Genomic DNA, 17,940 nt, shown 5'->3' on the forward strand with positions numbered 1-17,940 from the left:
TAAGTAATTGGTGTTTGCAATTAATACCTAACAGCTCTTCCACAAGTGGGTAAATCTTTGGCGGTTTCACTCTCATATTAGCTTCTCATTCTTTACATCAGTATTGCAACTGTGTGTGGAACATTGGGTTGGGTCTAATAGGAGCAATGGAGAGGGGTCTCTTCCTGAATTAAATGCCACTCAGGCATTCAACAGACCACTCTGCTGGAAACAAGACCCCTGCTGGCCAATCATCAGCCAACAATTCTTCTATAATTATCAGCACTACTGGGGAGGGAATGGCTGCTGTCGCTGTTACACTCAGCTCGAGCCTCGCATTGAGAATAGACCAAGACACAGGTGAGCGATGGCAGGGGCTGCTGGATGGGGATCATGGGGGATAAGATGTGAGGACTTAGATGCAGGAACTAGGAATGGCTCTCAGCAGCCCTCCCCCCACAACTGCACCCATGCCCACTCACATTATAATACTAGTTCCCTCAACTGGGCATGACGATGTCTATGAATGAGGAACTCCTGCCCACCTCATACCATGACCCCCCCACCCCCCAACCTCCCAGGATCCTACAAGCATACATGCCAGGGTTTACTTGTTGTTGTGCTCCTTGAATGCTGAGCCCATGTCCACCAGCAGCAGTGACATGAGACCCTTAGTGAGCATTAATTGCTCACTTAAGGGTTGCAATTGATGGTGGGCAGGAAACTGAACCATGGGCCTCCCCAAAATAGAACATTGAACGTAGAACAGTACAGCACAGTATAGGCCCTACGGCCCTCGACGTTGTGCCGAGCTATGTCCAAACCCAAGAGAAAGCTATCCCACTCCCTATCATTCTGATGTGTTCCGTGTGCCTATCTAATAACCGCTTGAAAGTTTCTAAAGTGTCCGACTCCACTATCACAGCTGGCAGTGCATTCCACACCCCAACCACTCTCTCAGTAAAGAATCTACGTTGGACATCCCTCCTATATCTCCCACCATGAACCTTATAGTTGTGCCCCGTAGTAACAGGTACATCCACCCGAGGAAATATTCTCTGCACGTCCATTCTATCTATCTCCCTCATCATCGTATAAACTTCTATTAAGTCACCTCTCATCCTCTTCCGCTCCAAAGAGAAAAGCCCCAGCTCACTCAACCTTTCCTCATAAGACCTACCATCCAAACCAGGCAGCATCCTGGTAAATCTCTATGCACTCTCTCAAATGCTTCCACATCCTTCTTATAGTGAGGTGACCAGGACTGTACACAATACTCCAAATGTGGTCTCACCAAGGTCCTGGATAGTTGCAGCATAACCCCATGACTCTTAAATTCAAACCCCCTATTAATAAATGCTAACACACTATAAGCCTTCTTCACGGCTGTATCCACTTGAGTGGCAACCTTCATAGATCTGTGGATATGAACCCCAAGATCTCTCTGTCCTTCCACGTTCCTCAGAACCCTACCGTTGACCCTGTAATCCACATTCAAGTTTGTCCTACCAAAGTGAATCGCCTCTCACTTATCAGGATTAAACTCCATCTGCCACTTTTAATGGAGGGAGAAAGTTAGCATCGGTGAAGGCAGAAAAATGGCATGGTCCCCATACTCCACCCTCAAGCCTGATCAAATGTCCCAAATTCCACTCTTCAGCTGGATTAAGTATCCCACACTCTACCCTCCGTATGATTTTGGACTCCCCTCCCCTGTGGAAAAAACCTTGGCTATTCACCATTGGTTTTTTAGCGTGACTTCCAGAACAAAACTCCAACACATCGTGCATAATAGGGTGCCTCAGTGGGATTCACTCTGGAATTCAGGGATGGGGCTTATTCCCACCTGAGAGGCTGGCAGCATACTTCTGAGGGTCCGTGGCACATGCGCTGATCTGTCAGCCTGTACATCATCGCATGCCAGCCCCCTGATCGCTGGTCAGCCCAATCGTTAGCCAACCCCACAATCCCCCACCATTGCAGCCCCCACCCTGGACGTCCCCAGGCCAGCCATTATCTCCCTCTGCCCCATTCAGCCCCAGTTTCCCCACCACTCCGCCAGCCACAGCCTGCCCTGACCTCCCTGACATTCCTCCCCTCTGTTGACAGTCCCAAATCACCCCAAACCCACTGCCAATAGTCCCAAACAGCCCCCTCCTCCCGATGACCATCCCCGACACCTCCCTGGCAGCCCTGTCTTCCCTGCCCCTTCACTACCTGGATGGCCAGTCCCAATCACCCTCTTCCCTCCCACTACCAGCGATCCCAATGCAAAGTGGCAGCGGGTCCCCCACTTCCCAGTAGGCCATGCCCTCTTGATGCTGCCTGTTGCCCAGTGGGCAATGCCAGTTTGCCCCTTGGACAGTGCCAGCGTGCCACTCAGGCAGTGCCAGGAAGTGGGGACAACGCATTATGATCATTATTAAACGTAAAGAGATCTCATCTTTCCAATTACCAACATCTGGCATCCAAACACAATAAAAACTTAAAGTTGAATTAATCGTTATATTCTTGGTTTAATCATAGACCTGGCAACCCCTGATCTGGAAGCAGTGCCGATAAGAATGCAGTTTACATACAGAAGTTGTGTGACCAAATACAAAGGAGGGCTGCAGACAAAGGAGAACTGTAGCAGAGGGGAGAAAAAAGGGAGGCAGATTTACAAGGAGCAGTGTTTATTAATGTGTAATCTGTCAAATAGGACAAGGTGGGGAAGACAGAATTAGAACAGGAATGGTCAATTGGATAATTTTACTGTCATTGTGTCAGTTTTTCCGGAGCTAGGTTTTTCCAGAAATAGGCTTTAGAAATAAACTTCATTGGATAAAGGAGTCTCTGTGGAAAATGCATTACCAAGACTGTTTGAAGCTAGCTGAGGAGATTCTACAATTGTCTCCTCTATATCGGAGAGACCAAACGCAGGCTGGGTGATTGCTTTGCTGAGCACCTCTGGTCTGTGCACAATCAGGACCCTGACCTTCCAGTTGCTTGCCATTTTAACACATGATCCTGCTGCCATGCCCACATGTCTGTCCTTGTACTGCTGCAATGTTCCAGTGAAGCTCAATGCAAACTGGAGGAACAGCACCTCATCTTCCAACAAGGCACTTTACAGCCTATCAATCATAATATCAAATTCATCAACTTCAGATGATTAGCTCTATCCCACCTCAACCCCTGTTCTCATTTCATTTCATTTTTAACTGTTTTATTGTTAACCTTTTATTGTTTTATTGTTAACTGTTAACCTTTTATTTTTTCTTGTCTTCTTTTATTTTTCTTTTGCCCCACTGTTCCCCCATCTTATCCTATTGTTCCTTAAGTTTTCTCCCCCTTTACTTCCCCTTTCCCACTTTTTCTTCATTTTACCTCTCTCCCACCCATCTCCTCCCTCCCCCCAACATCTTCATCTGTCGCAGCTTACCCTCTGATTTCAGTTTCTCAGACTTTTAGCCATTTATTCCCTCTATGGACTGCCATTAGCACCTCTTAGACTTTTGTGGCTATGACTTATCTTTCATTCCCTCCCCCTGCAGTATAAATATCACCCACCTTCTATGCCTTTTAGCTTTGCCAAAGGGTCATCTGGACTCGAAACGTCAGCTCTTTTCTCTCCTTACAGATGCTGCCAGACCTGTTGAGATTTTCCAGCATTTTTTCCTTTGGTTTCAGATTTTACAATTGTGTTTTGTTTGAATGGCAACCATCTTTTGGATCAAACTGTGATTGTGGGTGATCAAGGCTCAAGGGCTGAATTGATTGAGTCACATGTCTGTGGGGAGAAATACATGTGTTTGTAGTTATGTAAGATGTATATTTGTTGTATTGCCTAGTTGAAGTGAAATTTATTCTTTTATTTGGAGTTTGATTTTCCCGGTATGTTTAATTGAAGTTAGTTCTGATTGTGATTACGTAAATGGTACTAAAAGCAGAACGGCGCTGGCGGTTTCTTCAATTGGGGGTTATTTGATAGTTTGGTTTACAGATCTTTCAGGAGCATCATGGCCACACAACCCAAGGCTGGAAATTCCCCCTCCCCCTTGCCGCTGAGCTCAACAGACCTTTAAATGGTCCACCAAGTTTTCTGTCTTGCCTGCTACGATCCCCGTGGAGGATGGGATGGGAATTTTTTGGCCCATAATTTGAATTATCCCATAAGTTCATCAAAGATGAGAGTTTGTGAGCTATTTAGAGTTTTTGAGAGCTTTCAACTGTTTTGTCTTGAATTTGGGGTCTAGACAGCCTTTCTTTAGGGATTGTCTATTTCCTTAAGAAAGCTACCTCAATCTGTAATTTATATAAAACAATCTTGTTCATTTACAGATGTATACTCGGTACTCCACTCAAGGATGTATTTCTGTTTTCCATTAAATCACAGCCTCTTTGTCATGTGGTACTGTATCAGTGTTACATCATTACCAGTTGCTTCTGGCATTAACCCTTAACTCTACATTGTCATATCATTTATATTGTGTCTTTTCACCTGAACACAAAGAATGGAGTGGTCATCAAGATCTGCCCAATTAGTATCCACCACCTTGCCAATCACCCTAATTAACCCTGACTATCCATTTGTGAATCATCACTGCCATCCACTTACCAATTTGAGTCATGAACCCACACTCGTGGTTATACTTGCTCAAAAACCATCCTTCTTCCACTTTCACCACAGTTCTCATATTCGCCAATGCTGACATCCACTAGCCAATCCCCAGTGCTACATCTCTAGCCATTCCTAAACCTCTGTCGGTTATTACCACTAACTCCCCTGATAAAGTCATACCATTTCCCAGTAACGCCTCCTGTTAAATCCTCTATGACCGGGGTGCGCCCCCAAGAACTCACACCATAGCCGGATGTCAAAGAATGCAAGTATTTATTGAAGGTCTTACTCGCCCCACAAATCTCAGCCCACTCCCAGGCTCATCTGACCTATTCCGTAACACCTTAAGATATAGGAGCAGAATTAGGCCATTTGACCCAACAAGTTTACTCTGCCATTCAATCATGGCTGATGTGATTCACATTCCCATTCTCCTGCCTTCTCCCTTTAATCCTTGATCGCCTTAATGATCAAGAACATATCTAGCCCTGTCTTAAAGACATTCAAAGACCTGGCTTCCACAGCCCTCTGTGGCAACGAGTTTCAAAGATTCACCACTTTCTGGCTGAAGAAATTCCTCCTCATCTTAGTTTTAAAGGAGCGTCCCTTCACTCTGAGGTTGTGTCCTCGAGTTCTAGTCTCTTGCACTAGTGGAAACATCCTCTCCATGTCCACTCTCTCTGGGCCCCTCAGTATTCTGTATGTTTCCATTAGGTGGCTCCTCATCCTTCTAACCTCCATCAAGTATAGCCCGAGACTCCCCAACCACTGTTCATGTAACAAACCCTTAATTCCTGGGAACTTAAAGGGGCTGTCCCCCAACATGCACAATATCCCCACCCGCCCTATTTCTCACTCACATCAGGGTTGCTATGACACTCGCAACTCACTGATCTTCATTTGTGGCAATTCAGTGAGCTTCCTGTTGATCTCAGCCGCTCACCAACTCGATATAGTTCAGGCTTAATGTCGGTGGTGGTATGACAGGCTTCGCTACTCAGCTAACTTCTTGCATTCACACAACTCCGAAGATGGCAGAGGGGTTGGGATTAAATATTCTACTGAACAGTATCCGCACCATTCAATTCCTCGCGTGAACTATACTTCTTTATTGTATAGAACGAGATTAAAATGTGAAAAACAGAGCCAATCCTCAGGGGTTAAAGTAACACAACTTAACCATTGTGCACAATGCAGTCTGAAAATGTTTCAGTCTGAAAAAAACAAGAAATAACCTGTTCCCTCTTTGTGCCGTAGGCTCCCCACAAATTCTTCAATGTTTATTTTCCTGCCTGTTTGGGAACTAATTGCTTTTAGAAATCAATTCATTTCACCTGAGTGAATTCCAACATTCACAACATTGTGTTCCAAGTGTTGTTGAAGTGTTACTATAAAGTATCTGAATTTACCAGCTATTAAACTGTAGCGTTTCATAAGGCTCCCTGAAAATGGAACGGAACAACTTCACAGGCTATTGGCCAGCACAAGAACCACTTGGTAGCTACTAGAAACAACTTAGTTAGGTTAGAGATTAATGGAAGGAAGTGTTGTGGTTATGCCCCATTAGGAAGTACAGTTCTGGAATATTGGAAACCTTTCAAAGGTAAGTCACAGTAAGTGAGCACAGTAAGTTAGAAAAAAAAGAGAAGGAAAAGATGAACATGAAATAGAGATTCACTTGTGAAACTTGTGGGAGCAACAGGGGTCTCAACCCTTGGCTAGAGAGCTGGCGAGAGCCCCCCGCCACCCCCCACCTTATTTTCAGGAGTTCCAAGCAGGCACTTGGCAGGATGGCCGCAGACATTCCCTCAGGATCAAGGACCCCCAGTGGGTGGTTGTCCTAGCCGGCAAGAGCTGCCAGCCAATCAGAGATAAGTGGTTCTTCTGTATTCAACAATGCCACTCAGGAGGCGGTGGCTACTGTTGATATGACATCTACCTGAGGCCTAGAATCGTCACTACGTTGCAGGCCAGAGGTGGGTAATGACAAGGGGGAAGATGGGGTGGGGGGGAGGGGTTCATGTTAGAGGTCACAAGAGAGTTGGCAAAGAAAGGTCAGCAACAAGGGTTGGGGAGTGACTTTCAGAGGACCACCTCTTCCTGATACCAGGTGCCTCGATTTGCTATTAATTGACTTTAAATGAGGAAGTCTCCCCCCTCCCTATGTTTCTCCCATGTTGAGCCACCCTCACTCTCTCCACTACTGAGTTAATAGCAGTGGTGATGGGATTAGGCAAAAGGCAAGGCTTCCAATTGCAACCGCTTTCAGCCATAACTGCCAGGTACATGATCCACCGTGGCTTCCTGTGTCCTCAGCATTTTAGATGCTGGTCTTTAGCCAATTCGATTCACTCCATGTGATGTCAAGAAAAGACTGAAGGCTGTAGATTCTGCAAAGGCTATGAGCAAGAATCGGTCGTGGGTTTGGAAAGCCTCCCATAGTCTTTCAACAACAGACTTGATAGGGGTAGAAGCAGGGAGGCCCAACCACCACCCTCCTGCACGATGAAATGCTCCCCCACCATCAAGCTCGCCATGAGGAAGGGCACAAGATTTCACTCAAAATATCCAATGTTTATTCTGGCCATAGACAATCTTGTTCTCCTCAATGTGTTGGAATGACAAAACGAGGAACGTTTGTGCTTTGGAATTGCTTAAAACTTGGACATGTTGTGTGGAGGTTCATCCACATAATCAGTTATTGCGCGCATCACAACTGCTTCTTTTGATGACGATTGAGAAGTATTTTATCTGTTCAAGGGATGTGGATGCTGCTGGGTGGGCCAGCATTGTTTACCCATCCTTACTTTCCCATGGTGGTGAACCATTTGTTCGCACTGCTAAAGTAACGTTTTTAAAGTTTATTCAATAGTGTCACAACACTAACACTGCAATGAATTTACTGTGAAAATCCCCTAGTCGCTACACTCCGGCGCCTGTTCAGGTACATTAAGAGAGAATTTAGCATGGTCAATGCACCTAGCCAGCCCGCCTTTTGGACTGTGGGAGGAAGCTGGAGCACCTGGAGGAAACTGGGGACAATGTGCAAATTCCACACAGACAATGACCCAAGCCAGGAATTGAACCTGGGTTCTTGGTGCTGTGAGGCAACAGTGCTAACCATTGTGCCACCTCATGCAGTCTGTGTGCTAACCATGGGGTCCACAGTTCTGTTAGAGTGAGAATTCCAGGATTTTTGACCCAGTATCAGTGAAAGAACAAAGACTTAGTTCCAAGAGAGGTTGGTGAGTGACTTGGAGGGCAACTTCCAAGTATCGGTCTACCCATGCATCTGCTGCTCTTGTTTTTCAAGGTAGGAGAGGTCATTGGCTTGGAAGGTGCTGTCTAGAAGCATTGAAGACTTCCTGCAGTGCGTCTTGTAGATGGTACATACTGCTACCACTGAGGGTTAGTGGTGGGGGGAGTGAATGTTTCAGCCATAACTAGCAGGTATATGATCCACCGTGGCCTCCTGCGTCCTCAGCATCTTAGATGCCGGTCTTCAGCCAATTCAATTCACTCCATGTGATGTCAAGAAAAGGCTGAAGGCTGTAGATTCTGCAAAGGCTATGCGCATCAATTGGTAGTGGGTTTGGAAAGCCTCCTGTGGGCTTTCAACAACAGGGGTGCCAATCAAGTGAGCTGCTTTGTCCTAGATGGTGTTGAGCTTTTTAAGTGTTGTTTGAGCTGCACTCATCCGGGCAACTAGAGAGTACTCCACTGCACACCTGACTTGTGCCTTAGAGATGGTTGACAGACAGACAGTAACCCAAGGTCAGAACTTCACCAGGCTGCCTCATTCAGTAATTGAGAATTCACGAATGGTACAGAACATTCTGCAATCACCAGCAAACATCCCTACTTCTGACCTTATGATGGAAGGAAGGTCATTGATGAAGCAGCTGAAAATGGTTGAGCCTACGACCCTGAGGAATTCCTGCAATAATGTCTTGAAGATGAGATGATTGATCTCCACCAGCCACAACCATTTTCCTTTGTGCTAATATGACTCCAACCACCAGAGGGTTCCCCTCACTCTTAATGACTCCAGTTTGGCTAGGGCTCCTTGATGCCACATTTGGTCAAATGCTGCCTTGAAACCAAGCGCAATCATTCTCACCTCATCTCAGGTGGTCAGCTCTTTTGTCCACATTTAAACCATAGCTGTTATGAGGTCAGGAGCTGAGTGGCGCTGGTGGAATCTGAGCTGAACATCAGTGAGGAAGTTATTGCTGAATAAGTGCTGCTTTGTAGCACTTTCCATGATATCTTCCATCACTTTCTGACAATCCAAAATAGACTCTTTGGGTGGCAATTGGTCAGGTTGAATTTGACCTGCTTTTTGTGGGCAATGCATAACTGGGCACTTTTTGACTTTGAAGAATGTCAGTGTTGTAGATGTAATGGAACAGCTTGGTAAGGTCCATGGCAAGATCTGGATCCAAGTCTTCAGTCCTATTGCTGGAATATTATCATGGCCCATAGCCTTTGCAATATCCATTGCCTTCAGCTGTTTCACGGGGAGTGAATCAAATTGGCTGATGACTGACATCTGTGATGTTGCAGACCTCCAAAGGAGGCCAAGATTGGTCACCTACTCAGTATCCCTGACTGAAGATTGTTGCAATGTTTGTGGAGCCTCCTCCTGCTACACTGAGTTGTTTAATTGTCCGACAACATTCATGACTGGATGTGGCAGGACTGCTGAGCTTGGGCCTAATCTGTTGCTTGTGGGGTTGTTTAAGATTGCCTACTGCGTGCTCTTCGTGCTGTTTGGCACACAAGTAGCCCTGAGCTGGGGGCTTCATAAAGTTGAAACCTAATTTTTAAGTACGCCCATGGTTGTTCATGACATGTCCTCCTGTATTCTTCATTGAATCAGGGTTGATCCCTTGGCTTGGCAGTAATAGTGGTGTGGGAAATACGCTGGGCCATGAGGTTACAGATTGCAATTGAATACAGTTTTTGCTGAGCATTTCATAGTGGCCAGTTTGAATAGCTAGGTCTGTTCAAAGTCAATCCCACTAAGTTACACACATCACAATAGAGAGTATTCTCGATGTGAAGGTGGGATTTTGTCTCCAGAAGTACTGCACGGTTGTCACCCTGATGGATGCTATCATGGATAGATGCATCTGCAACAGATATGTTGATGAGGCCGAGGTTGTCTAGTTTTCTATGTTGTTGGTTCCTGCATCACTTGCTGAAGACCCAGCTTCACAGCTATATCCTTTAGGACCCAGGCCAGCTCAGTCTGAGGTGGCACAATTGAGCCACTCTTACTGATGGGTATTGAAGTCTCGCACCCTGAACACATTCTATGTTCTTGCCACCTTCTGCTTCTTACAGTTGGTTTTCAACATAGAGGAGTGCTGGTTCTTCAACTGGGTTGTGGAGGGGGGGAAGGTCAATAGGGGGGTGGTAGTGGGGAGGGGGGGAGCTGGTAGGAAACAGCAAGAAGTTACCTTGCCCATGTTTAACCTGATGACTTGAGACCTAATGAGGTCCAGAGTTAATGTTGAGACCCCACAGGGCAACTTCCTTGTGACTATGTCCTACTGTGCCACTGCCACCTCTGTCTGTCCAATCAGTGAGGTAGGATGTACACAGAGATGGTGACGGTGGTATTTGTGAGATATTATTCTGTGAGGATGACTATGTTAGGTTGTTGCTTGATTAGTCCCTTCCAATTTTGGCAAAAGCCCTCAGATAAGAGTGAGGATCACTTTGCAAGGTCTATGGGTTTGCTGTTGTTGTTTTTCATGTCCACGTGCCAGGTGACCCATCCAGTTTCATTCCTTTTCTTAGGCTTTTTAGCAGTTTGATACAACTGAGTAGCTTGTTCAGCCATTTTAGAGGGAATTTAAGAGCCAACCACATTGCTGTGGGTTTGGAAGCACATGTAGGCCAGGGTAGGTCAGGATGACAGAATGGGCGGTCGTGAACCAAATGGGTTTTTGCAACAATTGACCATAGTTTCATAGTAATGATTCCATTACTGAGATAACAAGTGGGATTTTATGGCCTCAGCCAAGCGAGAGTAGAAATTTTCACCTGAGGTCAACAGAGCTCCGTTGTCTGACCCATGTCCGTTCCAATTCCCTGGCGGGTGGCAGTGGAAAATTCTGCCCTGAGTGTCAGTAGAAATGTATTCCGCACCAACCCTCAGGTGGTGAACACTGATCACTTGCTATCCTTAAAATCCAACCCCAGTGGTTAGCACTGCTGCCCCACAGCGCCAGCAACCAATTCTCAATGTCTGTGTGGGATTTGCACATTCTCCCCAGTAACGGAAGGGGTAGAGGGAATTCTGAAAGGGGAGGGGACCCAGGCAGAGGTCATAGTACACGTAGGGGAGGGGGACATAGGAAGGAGGAGTAGGGTAGAGGTCCGTAGGCAATTTAGGGAGTTGGGGTCCAAACTAAAGAGCAGGACCTCCAGGGTGGCACTCTCTGGATTGCTGCCCAGTACCAGCAGGGCAAAGAATGACGAGATCATGCAGTTGAATGCATGGTTGAGGGATTGGTGCAGGGTAGAGGGCTTTACTTTTGTGGATCACTGGGAGGTGTTTAGGAGAGAAGGGCAACTGTACAGGAGGGATGGGGAGAACTTGAACGGGAGGGGAACTAGTGTCTTAGCGGGGAGGTTAGCTGGGGTGTTCAGGAATGGTTTAAACTAATAGGGAGGGGGGGTGGGGAGGTGGCTGGGAGAGAGTCGGGTGAAAGGAAAATTATCAGGGAGAAGGAGGTTCCGAGGGACACTCGTGGGTTGAACTGTGTCTGTTTCAATGCTAGGAGTGTGGCAGGGAAAACGGATGAGCTTAGGGCCTTGATGTTTGTGAGGCAGTTAGATGCAGGTGCAGCAGGTGGTCAGGAAGGCGAATGGGATGCTGGCCTTCATAGCGAGGGGGATTGAATATAAAAGTAGGGAGGTCTTGCTGCAGCTGTATAGGGCATTGGTGAGGCCGCAGCTGGAGTACTGTGTGCAGTTTTGGGCGCCGCACCTGCGCAAGGATATTTTGGCCCTGGAGGGAGTGCAGAGGAGGTTTACTAGGCTGATACCGGAGTTGAGGGGATTGAGCTATGAGGAGAGGCTGAATAAACTAGGCTTGTACTCGTTAGAGTTTAGAAGAATGAGGGGAGATCTCATTGAGACGTATAAGATGATGAATGGGATGGATAGGATAGAGGTGGAGAGACTTTTCCCGCTCAAAAAAGACAGTAGGACTAGGGGGCACAGCCTCAAGATAAAGGGGAGGCGGTTTAGAACGGAGTTGAGGAGGAACTTCTTCACTCAAAGGGTGGTGAATCTCTGGAATTCTCTGCCCATTGAAGTGGTGGAGGCTGCCTCGCTAAATATTTTTAAGAAGCGGGTTGATGGGTTCTTGATAAGAGAGGGGATTAAGGGTTATGGGGAGAGGGCGGGAAAGTGGAACTGAGCCACGACAGATTAGCCATGATCTTATTGAATGGCGGGGCAGGCTCGAAGGGCTAGATGGCCTACTCCTGCTCCTATTTCTTATGTTCTTATGTTCTTATGTGGTGGCTGTAACAGAGACATGGTTACGGGAAGGGCAGGACTGGCAGCTGAATGTTCCTGGGTACAAGTGTTTTAGGTGTGACAGAGGAGGGTTGAAGAGAGGTGAAGGGGTGGCACTGTTAGTAAAGGAAGAGACAGGGATTGAGTCGCTGTGGGTGGAGTTGAGGAATAAAAAGGGAGAGATCACATTGCTAGGGGTGTACTATAGGCCACCCAACAGCCCAAGGTCGGTGGAGGAAGGCATTTGCAGGGGCATTTTGGACAGGTGCAGGAAGAATAAAGTGGTTGTAGTGGGTGACTTTAATCTTCCAGGAGTGAATTGGAGGGGGCCTAGAGCTGGGGGTACGGAGGGAAAGGAGTTTGTGAGATGTGTTTTGGAAGGGTCGCTGGAGCAGTATGTAACTAGCCCGACTAGGGGAGGGGCTATACTTGATATAGTGTTGGGTAATGAGCCGGGGCAGGTGGGTGAGGTAGAGGTAGGCGAACATGTGGCTAATAGTGACCACAAGTCCGTCTACTTTAGGTTAAAAATGGAAAGGGACGAGTGCCGGCCGAACGGGAGTGTGCTGAACTGGGGAAAGGCGAGCTATAGCAGGATTAGGAGGGAGCTGCAGGACACTGATTGGGAGGGACTGTTAGCTGGAAAGTCCACGGTTGGCAAGTGGGAAGCTTTTAAGGGCAAAATGAAATGGTTGCAGGGGAGGTATGTTCTGGTTAAGCGGAAGGTTGGGAAAGGTAGGATTAGAGAGCCGTGGATTACAGGGGGTATTGAAGACTTGGTCAGGAAGAAGAGGGAGGCGTATGTTAGGTCGAAGCGACTGGGTACGGAGAGTGCGCTGGAGGAATATAGAGTGAGTAGGAGGGAGCTAAAAAGGGGAATTAGAAGGGCAAAGAGAGGGCATGAAATGGCTTTGGCTGGTAGGATTAAGGAAAATCCAAAGGCATTTTATTCCTATATTAGAGGCAAGAGAGTAGTTAGAGGGAAAATTGGTCCTCTTAGGGACAAGAGTGGAGAGTTATGTATTGAGTCGGAGGGAATGGGGGAGATCCTGAATGAATACTTTGCGTCGGTATTCACGAAGGAGAGGGGTTCGGAATCGTGCGGTCTCTTGGAGGGAGCGGAGGATCAGTTGCAGGAGATATCTATTACTAGGGCTTTTAGGTAGCGTAAGGACGGATAAAGCTCCAGGGCCTGATGGTATTTATCCCAGGCTGCTTAGGGAGGTGAAAGATGAAATTGCTGGGCCTCTGGCGCAAATCTTAGTCTCTTCTTTGGACACAGGTGAGGTCCCAGAGGACTGGAGGGTAGCTAATGTGTACTGCTGTTCAAAAAAGGTAATAGGGATAACCCTGGAAATTATAGACCGGTGAGTTTGACATCGGTGGTAGGGAAATTAATGGAAAAAATACTTAGGGGTAGGATGTATGAGCATTTGGAGCGTTGCGATCTGATTAGGGATACGCAACATGGCTTTGTTAGAGGGAGGTCTTGCCTTACGAATCTGGTGGAATTCTTTGAGGAGGTGACAAAAACGGTTGACGATGGGAGAGCCGTTGATGTCATCTATATGGATTTCAGTAAGGCGTTTGACAAAGTCCCTCATGGTAGGCTGGTAGAAAAGGTTAAGGCGCATGGGATACGAGGCCAGGTAGCTAGGTGGATTGAGAACTGGCTGAGTAATAGGAGACAGAGGGTAGTTGTGGAGGGGACCTTGTCGGGCTGGAGGCCAGTGACCAGTGGTGTGCCGCAGGGCTCAGTACTGGGACCTGTCCTCTTTGTAGTATACATAAATGACTTGGAAGAGAGTGTAGGTGGTGTGATCAGCAAGTTTGCTGATGACACCAAGATGGCAGGGTTGGCGGATACTGAACTGGATTGCCAGGTGATACAACAGGATATAGATAGGTTGGTGCATTGGGCAGATAGGTGGCAGATGGAATTTAATCCTGACAAATGCGAGGTGATGCATTTTGGAAGGAATAATGCAGAGAGGAGCTATGTGATAAAAGGTAGACAGATTAGGAGTATAGACATACAGAGGGACCTGGGAGTGCAGGTTCACAAATCCATGAAGGTTGTGTCACAAGTGGAGAAGGCGTATGGAATGTTAGCCTTTATAGGAAGGGGTATAGAGTATAAAAGCTGCCGTCTAATGCTTCAGTTGTACAGAACGTTGGTTAGACCGCATTTGGAGTACTGCGTCCAGTTCTGGTCACCTTACTACCAGAAGGACGTGGAGTCTCTGGAAAGGGTGCAGAGGAGGTTTACCAGGATGTTGCCTGGCATGGAGGGGCTGGGGTACGAGGAAAGGTTAGAGAAACTGGGACTTTTCTCCTTGGAAAGACGGAGATTGAGGGGGGACATGATAGAGGTATATAAGATACTGAAGGAAATAGATAGAGTTAATAGTGAGAGACTGCTCCCTAGACTGGGTACAAACGCGAGAGGTCATGATTTAAGGGTGAGGGGGGAGAGGTATAATTTGGAAGTGAGAGGAAGGTTCTTTACGCAGAGAGTTGTGGGGGTGTGGAACGCGCTACCGAGTAGGGTGGTGGAGGCAGGAACGTTGGACTCGTTTAAGGTTCAGTTAGATAGGCACATGAGTGAAACGAGGATGGAGGGTTATGGTAGGGGCTATTAAATAAGGTTAGAACCTCGGGAGACACCGGAAAAGCAGGCTTGTAAGATTAACGTTTTTGTCTTTTTATTCCGCAGGTGGAGGTCCACCTCGTGTCAAACGAGGGGCATGCACACGGTGGGTCGTGCGTGGGCTGCTCTTGGAAGTTCCGGGAGTGGCCTAGTACTTCGTGTCGGTGTGTGTGCTTGATCCTGGACCGGTAGACGGGCGCCGCAACAGCTCGGTGACTAGCACTGCTAGCTGTGCAGATACATGGATTTGGGCCTGTGTCTGTGGGAGTTTGCGCATTCTCCCTGTGGTTGCGTGGGTTTCCTCCGGGCGCTCCGGTTTCCTCCCACACCCCAAAGATGTGCTCTTAGCCTGATTGGTTTTACCAAATTGACACTATTCTCCCCTGAATCTGGCTAAGTTAGGGGTTCCATTCGTAGACATGCAGGGTAGAATAGGTGTAGGGTAATGCGGCGGCACGGGCTCGTTGGGCCGAAGGGCCTGTTTCCCGTGCTGGGTTGTTCTTTGTTGTTTGTTCTTTGTGCGGATTTCGTCTCAGTGTTCAGGTTTCGTCCCGTAGTCCAAAGATGTGCGGATTAGGTTAAAATAATTTGGCCATGCTAAATTGGCCCTAATTTCAGGGGGATTAGTGGGGTAAATATGTGGGGTTACAGGGGTAAGGCCTGGGTGGAATTGTTGTTGGCGCAGGCTTGATGAGCCAAATGGCCTCCTTCTGTACTGTAGGGATTCGATGATTTGATGACTCCATGACTCTATTTCAAGTTTCTATTTAGCATTGGCTAAATGGGTTTTCCTTTGTAAAAGACAAACTAAATCAGCTCCCTCTTGGAACTGCCATCTAACCTTGTATCCCAGTGGGGAAAATAATCTCTCCATGACCTGTGCTTAAAACGTAATTTCTCGAAGTGATTTTTGAGGTCAGTCTTTATAGAATTTTGATTTGATTTATTATTGTCGCATGTATTGGGAAACAGTGGAAAGTATTGTTTCTTGAGCAGTAAACAGACAAAGCGTACTGTGCGTAGAGAAGGAAAGGAGAATGTAGTGTTACAGTCGTAGCTAGGGTGTAGAGAAAGATCAACTTAATATAAGGTAGACCCATTCAAAAGTTTGATGGCAGCAAAGAAGAAGCTGTTCTTGAGTCGGTTGATACGTGACCTCAGACTTTTGTATCTTTCTCCCATCAGAAGAAGGTGGAAGATAGAATGTCCAGGGTGCATGGGGTCCTTTATTATGCTGGCTGTTCTTCTGAGGCAGCAACAGGAACTTTAAACAGAGTCAATGGGTGGGAGACTGGTTTGAGTGCTGAACTGGTCTTCGTTCATGACCCTTTATCATTCCTTGCGGTCTTGGGCAGAGCAGGAACCATACCAAGCTGTGATACAACCAGAAAGAATGCTTTTTATGGTGCATCTGTAAAGTTAGTGAGAGTCGTAGCTGACATACCAAATTTCCTTCGTCTTCTGAGAAAGTAGCAACATTGGTGGGCTTTCTTAACTATAGTGTCGGCATGGGGGGACCAGGACAGGTTGTTGGTGATCTGGACACTTAAAAACATGAAACTTTTGACCATTTCTATTTCATCCCCGTTGATGTAGACAGGAACATGTCCTCCACAACACTTCCTACAGCTGATGACTATCTTCTTCATTTTGTTGACACTGAGGGAGAAGCTATTGTTGTCACACCAGCTCACCAGATTCTGTATCTCTTTCCTGCACTCTGTCTCATCATTGTTTGAGTCCCAACCTGCTATGGTGGAGTCATCAGCAAATTTGAAAATCAAATTGAAGGAAAATTTGGCCACACAATCATAGCTGTATAGGGGCTGAGAAAACAGCCTTGTGGGGCACCGGTGTTGAGGATGATTGTGGAGGAGGTGTTATTGCATATCCTTACTGATTGACATCTGTGGGTTAGGAAGTTCAGGATCCAGTCTCAGAACATAGAACAGTACAGCACAGTAACAGGCCCTTCAGCCCATGATGTTGCGCCAAATTAAATTAATTCGTTCTGCCTACCCTTGACCATATCCACCTGTTCCATGCATATTCATGTGCTCATTGAAAAGCCCTTTAAACACCCCAATCATAACTGCCTGCACCACCACCCCTGGCATTGCGTTCCAGGGACCTACCACTCTATGTAAAAAACTTGCCCCTCTCGCCTTAGGTGTGTGCCCCCTAGTATTAGACATTTCAACTCTGGAAAAAAGATTCTGAATATCAACCCTGTTTATGCCTCTCATAATTTTATAGACTGTCAGGTCTCCCCTCAGCCTTTGCCACTCCAGAGAAAGCAACCCTAGTTTGTCCAGCCACTCTTTATAGCTCATACCCTCTAATCCAGGCAGCATTTTGGTAAACCTCTTCTGCATCCTTTCCAAAGCCTCCACATACTTCCTGTAATGTGGTGACCAGAAATTAACACAATGCTCTAAGTGCAGACTAACCAAAGTTTGACAAAGCTGCAACATGACATCTTGTACTCGATGCCCCAACCAATAAAGGCAAGAATGCCATATGCCTTCTTTACCACCCTCTCTACTTATGTGACCACTTCCAGGGAGCTATGGACTTGAACCCCAAGTTCCTTCTGTACATCAGCAGTGTCCTGCCATTATATTTATTTCTGGGAAATAAATTTCTTGAGTCTGACTGCATAGCTTAGAAGACAACATAAATTAATGAAATACTAAAATATTAGGAATTAACAAACAACAAAGAAAATTACAGCACCAGAACAGGCCCTTCGGCCCTCCAAGCCCGCACTGACCATACTGCCTGATTGAACTAAAATCCCCTTCCTTTGCAGGGACCAAATCCCTCTATTCCCCTCCTGTTCATGTATTTGTCAAGACACTCCTTAAAAGCCACTATTGTAACTGTTTCCACTATCTCCTCCGGCAGCAAGTTCCAGGTGCGCATCACCGTCTGTGTAAAAAAACTTGTTTCATACATCTCTTTCAAACCCTTGCCCCGAACACCTTAAACCTGTGCCTAGTAATTGACTCTTCCACCCTGGGAAAAAGCTTCTGTCTATCCACTCTATCCATGCCTCTCATAATCTTGTAGACTTCTCTCAGGTCACCCCTCAACGTCCATCGTTCTAGTGAGAGCAACACAGGGGACTCCAGTGATGTAGGATAACAGCACAATCAGGAAGTATGAG

At 46.7% G+C, this 17,940-nt stretch overlaps 1 protein-coding gene across 2 annotated transcripts in view; it reads left to right on the plus strand.

Annotated features, from left to right (window-relative positions):
* LOC145343399 (uncharacterized) overlaps positions 1–17,940 on the plus strand; it is a 77,463-nt gene that overhangs the window by 51,951 nt on the left and 7,572 nt on the right. The window lies entirely within an intron of this gene.

Source organism: Carcharhinus amblyrhynchos, chromosome 5 (genome assembly GCF_965287045.1).
Source record: "Carcharhinus amblyrhynchos chromosome 5, sCarAmb.v2.hapA, whole genome shotgun sequence".
In the NCBI taxonomy this organism is placed as follows: Eukaryota; Metazoa; Chordata; class Chondrichthyes; order Carcharhiniformes; family Carcharhinidae; genus Carcharhinus; species Carcharhinus amblyrhynchos.